The 7,287-nt window shown below is 52.7% G+C and overlaps 1 pseudogene; it reads left to right on the top strand.

Moving 5' to 3' along the window:
- Window positions 1-3,495: 3,495 nt before the first annotated feature.
- On the top strand, window positions 3,496-6,706 carry LOC148050397 (olfactory receptor 14C36-like; annotated as a pseudogene).
- Window positions 6,707-7,287: the final 581 nt, after the last annotated feature.

A 7,287-nucleotide genomic window follows, 5' to 3' on the forward strand; every position in this document is an offset into this window, starting at 1 on the left:
TTGGCTGTATCATCAAGGGAGTGAGTAAAGACCCCAGTGTGATGTGCTTTGTGTTCCGGCAATGCCTGTAGCCCTTGGGAAGAGAAGGGACCTTGCCTCTCTGATGGCATCTGATGACTGATGCCTCTGACTGATGGCACACAGGCACGAAATCGCACTGCTTGCAATGCCTTCTGGGGTGTCTGTCACACACCCACCCTGAGTGGGAATTGCTTTCCTGTTGGTAAATAGAACCATCATAGAATACAAGAATGGTTTGAGTTGGAAATCACTTAAAGATGATCTGGTTCCAACCCCCCTGCCATGGGCAGGGACCCCTTCCACTAGGCCAGGTTGCTCAAAGCCCCATCCAAGCTGGCCTTAAACACTTCCAGGGAGGGGGCATCCACAACTTCCCTGGGCAACCTCTTCCAGTGCCTCAGCACCCTCATACAAAAGAATTTCTTCCTTGTATCTAATCTAAACCTACCCTCTTTCAGTTTAAAGCCATTACCCCTTGTCCTATCACTACATACCCTTATAAAAAGTCCCTCTCCAGCTTTCTTACAGGCCCCCTTCAGGTACTGGAAAGTCTCCGTGCGGCCTTCTCTTCTCCAAGCTGGACAACCCCAACTCTCTCAGCCTGTCTTCATAGGAGAGCTGCTCCAGCCCTCTGATCACCTTCATGGCCCTCCTCTGGACTCACTCCAACAGGTCCATGTCCGTCTTCTATTGGGAGCTCCAGACCTGAACGCCGCACTCCGGGTGGGGTCTCATGAGAGTGAAGTAGAGGGGCAGAATCACCTCCCTCGACCTGCTGGTCATGCTTCTTTTGATGCAGCCCAGGATACGGTTGGCCTTCTGGGCGGCAAGCGCACATTGCCAGGTCATGTTGAGTTTCTGATTAACCAACACCCGCAAGCCCTTCTCCTCAGGGCTGCTCTCAATCCATTCTCTGCACAGCCTGTATTTGTGCTTGGGATTGCCCCGACCCATGTACAGGACCTTGCACTTGGCCTTGTTGAACTTCATGACGTTCGCATGGGCCCAACTCTCCAGCCTGCCAAGGTCCCTCTGGATGGCATCCCTTCCCACCACCGTGTCGACTGCACCCCACAGGTTCAGATGCCCTCTTTGGGGCATCAGCTGTCATTTCAGTTGGCCAAAGAAAATGCCCAGCAGCCTCTAAGAGGATTTCCCCAGATGTTGGCCTGTCTCTACGAACGGCTCCATTAGAGCTTGCAGCTGCCTTGAATCCTGTGTTCAGTTTTGGGCCCCTCGCTACAAGAAGGACATTGAGGTGCTGGACCGTGTCCAAAGAAGAGTAACAAAGCTGGTGAAGGGTCTAGAGAACAAGTCTTATGAGGAGTGGCTGAGGGAACTGGTTTTGTTAAGTCTACAGAAAAGGAGGCTGAGGGGAGACCTTGTCGCTCTCTACAACGAACTAAACGGAGGTTGCAGTGAGGTGGGGGTCGGTCTCTTTTCCCAAGTAACAAGTGATAGGACGAGAGGAAATGGCCTCAAGCTGTGCCAGGGGAGGTTTAGATGAGATATTAGGAAAATCTTCTTCACCAAAAGGGTTGTCAAGCATTGGAACAGGCTGCCCAGGGAAGGGCATGTAGGCATGGCACTTAGGGACATGGTTTAGTGGTGGACATGGCAGTGTTAGCTTAACAGTTGGACTCATTGATCTTAAAGGCCTTTTCCAAGCTAAATGATTCTGTGATTCTGTAATTCTGATTCTGTGATTCTATGATTCTCCTTTTTGCCCATCCCTCTGGCCTGCCAATGTCCTTTGGGATGGCAGCCTTGCCCTCCAGTGTCATGTCAGCTCTCCTCAAGATGGTTTCATCTACAAACGCTATGAAAAAGAACTCTCTCATCCCCTCCAGGTCATTAAAAACACGTGAAACAGGGGAGGTGGCGGGACAGACCCTTGCAGGACCCTTCTAGCTAGATGCCTCCAGGCAGAGTACCACACATTGACCACATCCCTCTGAGCCTGACCAGCCCTCTGGTTCTTTTCTAACGTGGGCACAAGATTATTGTGAGGGATGATGCTGAACTCTTCACTGACTTGCAGGTTAAAAGACAGCCACTCTTCTCCCGCTGTCCAGCAATCCTGCCCTTTCATTCTGGAAAGCAAAGAGGATGGCAAGACACAAGCTACCCTGGGGAAAACCAGCCACCTTCTTTTTCAGACACCCAGAAATGGGGTCTGAATGGACACACTCGGACACACTCACACACAGCCTTGAGTTTCCCTGCTCATCCCTTGGGCATTTTTGAAAGGTGCATGCAATGGTTGGGGGCTGCCAGTCATGAGGGAGTGCCCCCAGTCTCCACGACCTTCTAAAGATGATGGAGAGTGTCATCACTGTGAGACTGGCTTGCCCTCTCAGCTCCCTGGGATGCCACCTCTCCTTTCCCGTGGACTGGCAAGGATTGCATTTGCTCAAGTGCCACCTGACTTGATCGACATCCACCACTGCTTGATCTCCTCCAGAGCCCTGCCCTGAGTCACAGAGGCCTGAGAGACCTTGCTGGGGAAGACTGAGGCAAAGAGGATAAGAGAGACTCTCATATTTACCTACACCTGCTCTTAGAAAACTCAGCAGTGGCCACACAGTATCTTTGTTTCTTCTTTAACAGTTCCAGAAGTAGTAAACACGCAGATGATGCCCTTGAATTGCCTTTCAAGTTTAAACGGAGTTGTGATCTGGACTGTTGCTGAGCTTGGAGGATGCTGTCCTTGAAGACCAGCTGTACTGAGCTTTGCCACCATGTCACAGCTCTGTCTCCCACAGTATCGGCTCCAGCTCGTCCTGTCTGTGCCCCTGGCTGAGGACACTGGTGCACATTTGTGCTGAAGCACCCCAGCTGTGGCAGCAGGCAAGCTCCTACTTGCCCTAAGGAAACCTGTTACCCAGTGTCCAAGACCCTGTATGTGCAAAGGCTTTGCTTCAGAGCAGAGACACGGCATGGACAGAAGAATTCTGAATGTCTTTCTGTTCCTAGGACCACAAACCCAGAATGAAATGCCTAAATTCACCCAACTGAAGACATTCCCCAGCTTGCAGAAATTAGATCCCTGCCTGTCACCTTCCAGGTTTCTGTCTAATGATGGAACAACAAAAGATGATTCTCATGGCCAACTCTTTTCCCAAGAGGAGAAATGACACTGCTGGAAAGTAGTGCCTCTCCCCAGCTGAGGGAGGGAACATCAGTGATTCCTTCAGCCTGTTTCCCAGCAGGTTCCCCTGGAGCCCCAGAGACATCTGGAGGAAGCCCAGAGGGGGCAGAGAAATTGCCACCTTGGGCTGGTCCTCTGCTGCTGAGCTGGGCCGGGCTCGTGGGACAAAGGGAGCTCATGGGAAGTGGGCAGCACTGCAGAGAGACAGCTCTGCCCGGGAGCAGCAGCTCTGCAAAGCGCAGCAGGGCTGAGGACGCTGCCTGCAGGAACGGAGGGGACATGAGTGAGGCAGAGACAAGTTAAAGGCAGTCATGAGTGGAAAGATGGCCGAGACCTCACTGGGGGAGAGATCTTCAAAGCCCTCTACATGGTAAGTCTCTGGATGCAGGGCAATGTACCTTGTGTTCCTGGAGGGATCTCCAAAAGCTGGCACATCCCACAGCCTATGGGATCTTTCAGGAGGACTCTCACAGTTTCTCTAGTGGAGAGGAGGACGATGTGCTCCAGAGCAGGGCCTCCCTGCTGCACCATCAGAGGGACAGGGCATGGCCGCTGCCTTCTCCCAGGGACAGACACAGGGTGTGAACCTGGGTGTGCAGCCAGGGATGCCCAAGTCTGTCCATCAGAGCAGGGTCCCTGCACCCCAGGGGGCTGTGATCTGGGGCAGGGACTCTGCTGCCTGCCAGGGTCAGCACTCAGCATGCCTGGGGAGCTCCCCACGGTGTTGTGGGGAGAAGCTGTGCATGGAAGGAGTGACCCCTGGCCAGGCAGGGTTCTTCTGCTGTTGAGAGGGTGCTGCATGGGACAACACTGCTCTCAGATCCAGCTCATGCCCAGGTCATTTCCAAGGGGACTTGTCATGAGTACGGTCAGGGTTTCCTGCTTGAGTCTGTGCTTTCCTGAATCTATGCTTCCACTTTTCTCTGGCTTGGCTTGGTGGGACTGGAAACTCAGCTGTGCAGGTTAGAGAAGGGGCTGAGACTCCTAAACCATCATCCTGGGGTTTACTAGGAAGCTCAGCAAGTACCTTCACCCCCCACCAGCCTAGAGGTAAAACTGGTATCACCTTTCCAGTTTCATCAGGGTTTGTGTGACCTGCTCGTTGGCCCCTGCACACACACACACAGAGGCTGCAGGGCAGAGCTGGGCACACAGGGGCTGGGATAAGGTCTGGGAGCACTGACAGGGAAGTGATGTGGGGCCAGAGAAACCGATCCCAGCTGGGACAGCTCCAGGCAGTAGAGACATGGGCAGGGAGGGAGGGAAAAGCTACGGGAAACCCTGCTGCAGAGGAGATATGGGCGCCTGCCAGCCATGCCCTGCAGTACAGATGCCTTCCCTGAGCAACACCCCTCTTGTCTCCCCTCCCACCTAGCAAAGCCCTCAGCCAGCCCATGGCATCTAGGGTGTTAGTCACCTCCTCGTCCATCTGCCAGCAGGAGAAATGAAGTGTATTTCCCACTGACCTGAAGGTGATTGCCCTGCGTTGTCAACATCTGGGAGGGGCTCTGCAGTGCTGGGTAAGGGAAAGGCTTTCCTGAGTGTCCCTCTGCCTCTCCCATTGCCTCCCTCAGCTGCTCTTGGTGTTGATGTCAGGCTCTCTGGGAATAATAGTTTCAGCTGCAGTCGGGCATGGATCTTGTGGCTCCTCCCATTCAGATGTGTTTAAGGCAATGAGGTGTCCAGGTTTCCTCTAACCTGTGAAGCTCTGGGCGATGCAGTCTGTGAGGCTAGGAAATGAGCTGATTTTCCCTTAATCAGATGCTATCATTAGCACACTTGGCCATCTCCTTGGGGTGTCCTTCCAAACTGTCAGATGCCTTCCAGGAGGCACAATGAGCCATGTGTGTCTTTGGCTAGAAATGGGGTGCTAAGATCTTGAGAAAAGGGAAGACATTTAGTGGTCTGCAGTGGATGCCTTTGTTCTCAGCACTGTCTGGTGACTTTTCAGGAAAACGTGGGAGTGTGATCACCCTCCATCTCAGAAAGGTGCAAGCACTGCGCAGCTGGGAACAACACGGAGGGACAGACCAGCACCCCTCACTCTTCACTAAACCATAGGCAATCCTCTTGTCTTGTAGGACTCACTCTGTTCTCCCTCAGTGCAGCAGAAATGCTGAGGGTTTCTGACACCCAAACACACTCCCCAGGAGAGAATGAAGGGAGATGTAAAAATAACCTCTCAAACTGCCTTTTGCCATCCCCGTTGCTTAGCCCTGGCAGTGCAGATGCAGACAAGCTCTTCTGTTTTGGGAGCAGTTTCATCTGATAAAGTCAAAAACGAACACTGGCTCCTGCCCCCACCGTTCCCATGAACTCACTGCAGGGCTGACTCCTCAGCCATCAGCGGGCACAGCCCGTGCTCCTCACCACACACTGAACCAGCACCAACCAGAGTTCCAGCCACAGAGCTGAAGGAAGGTCTCCTAGAAAGGCAAAAGGGTGGGCGTGTGCAGCAGGGGAGGGTTTATGGGAAATGGCTTTGATTTTGCTTGCAGAAGTCTCCCCTATCATCTCACCACCTTTTCCTTCTCTGACAGTGCCGCATGCCCAGAAGCAGCAAATGTCCAAGGCCAGCTTCCTCACCGAGTTCCTCCTCCTGGCATTCACGGACAGGCAGGAGCTGCAGCTCTTGCACTTCTGGCTCTTCCTGGGCATCTACCTGGCTGCCCTCCTGGGCAACACCCTCATCATCACTGCCGTAGTCTGTGACCACCGCCTCCACACCCCGATGTATTTCTTCTCCTCAACCTCTCCCTCGTCGACCTGGGCTCCATCTCCATCATTCTCCCCAAAGCCATGGCCAATTCCCTCTGGAACACCAGGGACATCTCCTACCAGGGATGTGCTGCCCAAGTCATTCTGTTTGTCTTTTTGATGTCAGCAGAGTTTTCTATTCTCATCATCATGTCCTACGACCGCTACGTTACCATCTGCAAACCCCTGCACTACGGGACCCTCCTGGGCAGCAGAGCTTGTGTCCACATGGCAGCAGCTGCCTGGGGCAGTGGGTTCCTCTATTCTCTCCTGCACACAGCCAATACATTTTCACTCCCCCTCTGCCACGGCAATGCTGTGGACCAGTTCTTCTGTGAAATCCCCCACATCCTCAAGCTCTCCTGCTCAGACGCCTACCTCAGGGAAGTTGGGCTTATTGTGGTTAGTCTCTTCTCAGCATTTGGCTGTTTTGTTTTCATTGTGGTGTCCTGTGTGCAGATCTTGAGGGCCATGCTGAGGATCCCCTCTGAGCAGGGACGGCACAAGGCCTTTTCCACGTGCCTCCCTCACCTGGCCGTGGTCTCCCTGTTTATCAGCACCGCCATGTTTGCCTACCTGAAGCCCCCCTCTGTCTCCTCCTCATCCCTGAATCTAGTGGTTTCTGGTCTGTACTCGTTGGTGCCTCCAGCAGTGAAGCCCCTCATCTACAGCGTGAGGAACAAGGAGCTCAAGGATGCAGTGTGGAAACTGATGACTGGATGTTTTTTCTGAAGCAATAAACTCTCCATTTTCTTATGCATATTGCCCATAGTGTAGTTCATTACAGGCTCAGCCTGTCTTCTGGAGGTTTTGGCGGTGGTGGTGGAGGATTTTTTGCTCTGTTTTACATGTGATAGTGTTGTGCTGAAAGAAATGTCATTCTTCATACCATTTCTAATTCCTTATCTACCTTTCTAGTGTTACCCAGAGAGCGTTGAAAAGACTGTTGAAATAAGAGCCATGTTCTCTGTGCATTTAAAAAATAAAGGACCCTGCAGCGACTTCGTTATCTGAGATCCTTTTTCTGAGACTTCTTCTGGTGCTGCAGTGGCAGTGCCTGTGTGCAGAGGTGGAGGGGAAAAGAGTCCTGGCACAGCAGCACTGCCAGGGAGCACCAGCGCTTGGTCTTTCTGGAGCTGTTCTCTTTTAAATTCCACACTCTCTCTCTGAGCCCCTGCGTTGCTGTAAGGAAGGATTGCTCTTGCAGCTTGGTCACAGGCCTTTTGTGTGGCAGTCCTGTGACTGCACGCAGTGACAGGCAATGGGCACTTCTTTGGCAGAGCTAACCTAAGTCATTTGATATGGTCCCCCACAACATTCTTGCTGCTACATTGGAGAGGTATGGGTTTGATGGATGG

This window comes from Nipponia nippon, unplaced genomic scaffold (genome assembly GCF_047370975.1).
Source record: "Nipponia nippon isolate SJK-2023a ecotype South Korea unplaced genomic scaffold, ASM4737097v1 scaffold_86, whole genome shotgun sequence".
In the NCBI taxonomy this organism is placed as follows: domain Eukaryota; kingdom Metazoa; phylum Chordata; class Aves; order Pelecaniformes; family Threskiornithidae; genus Nipponia; species Nipponia nippon.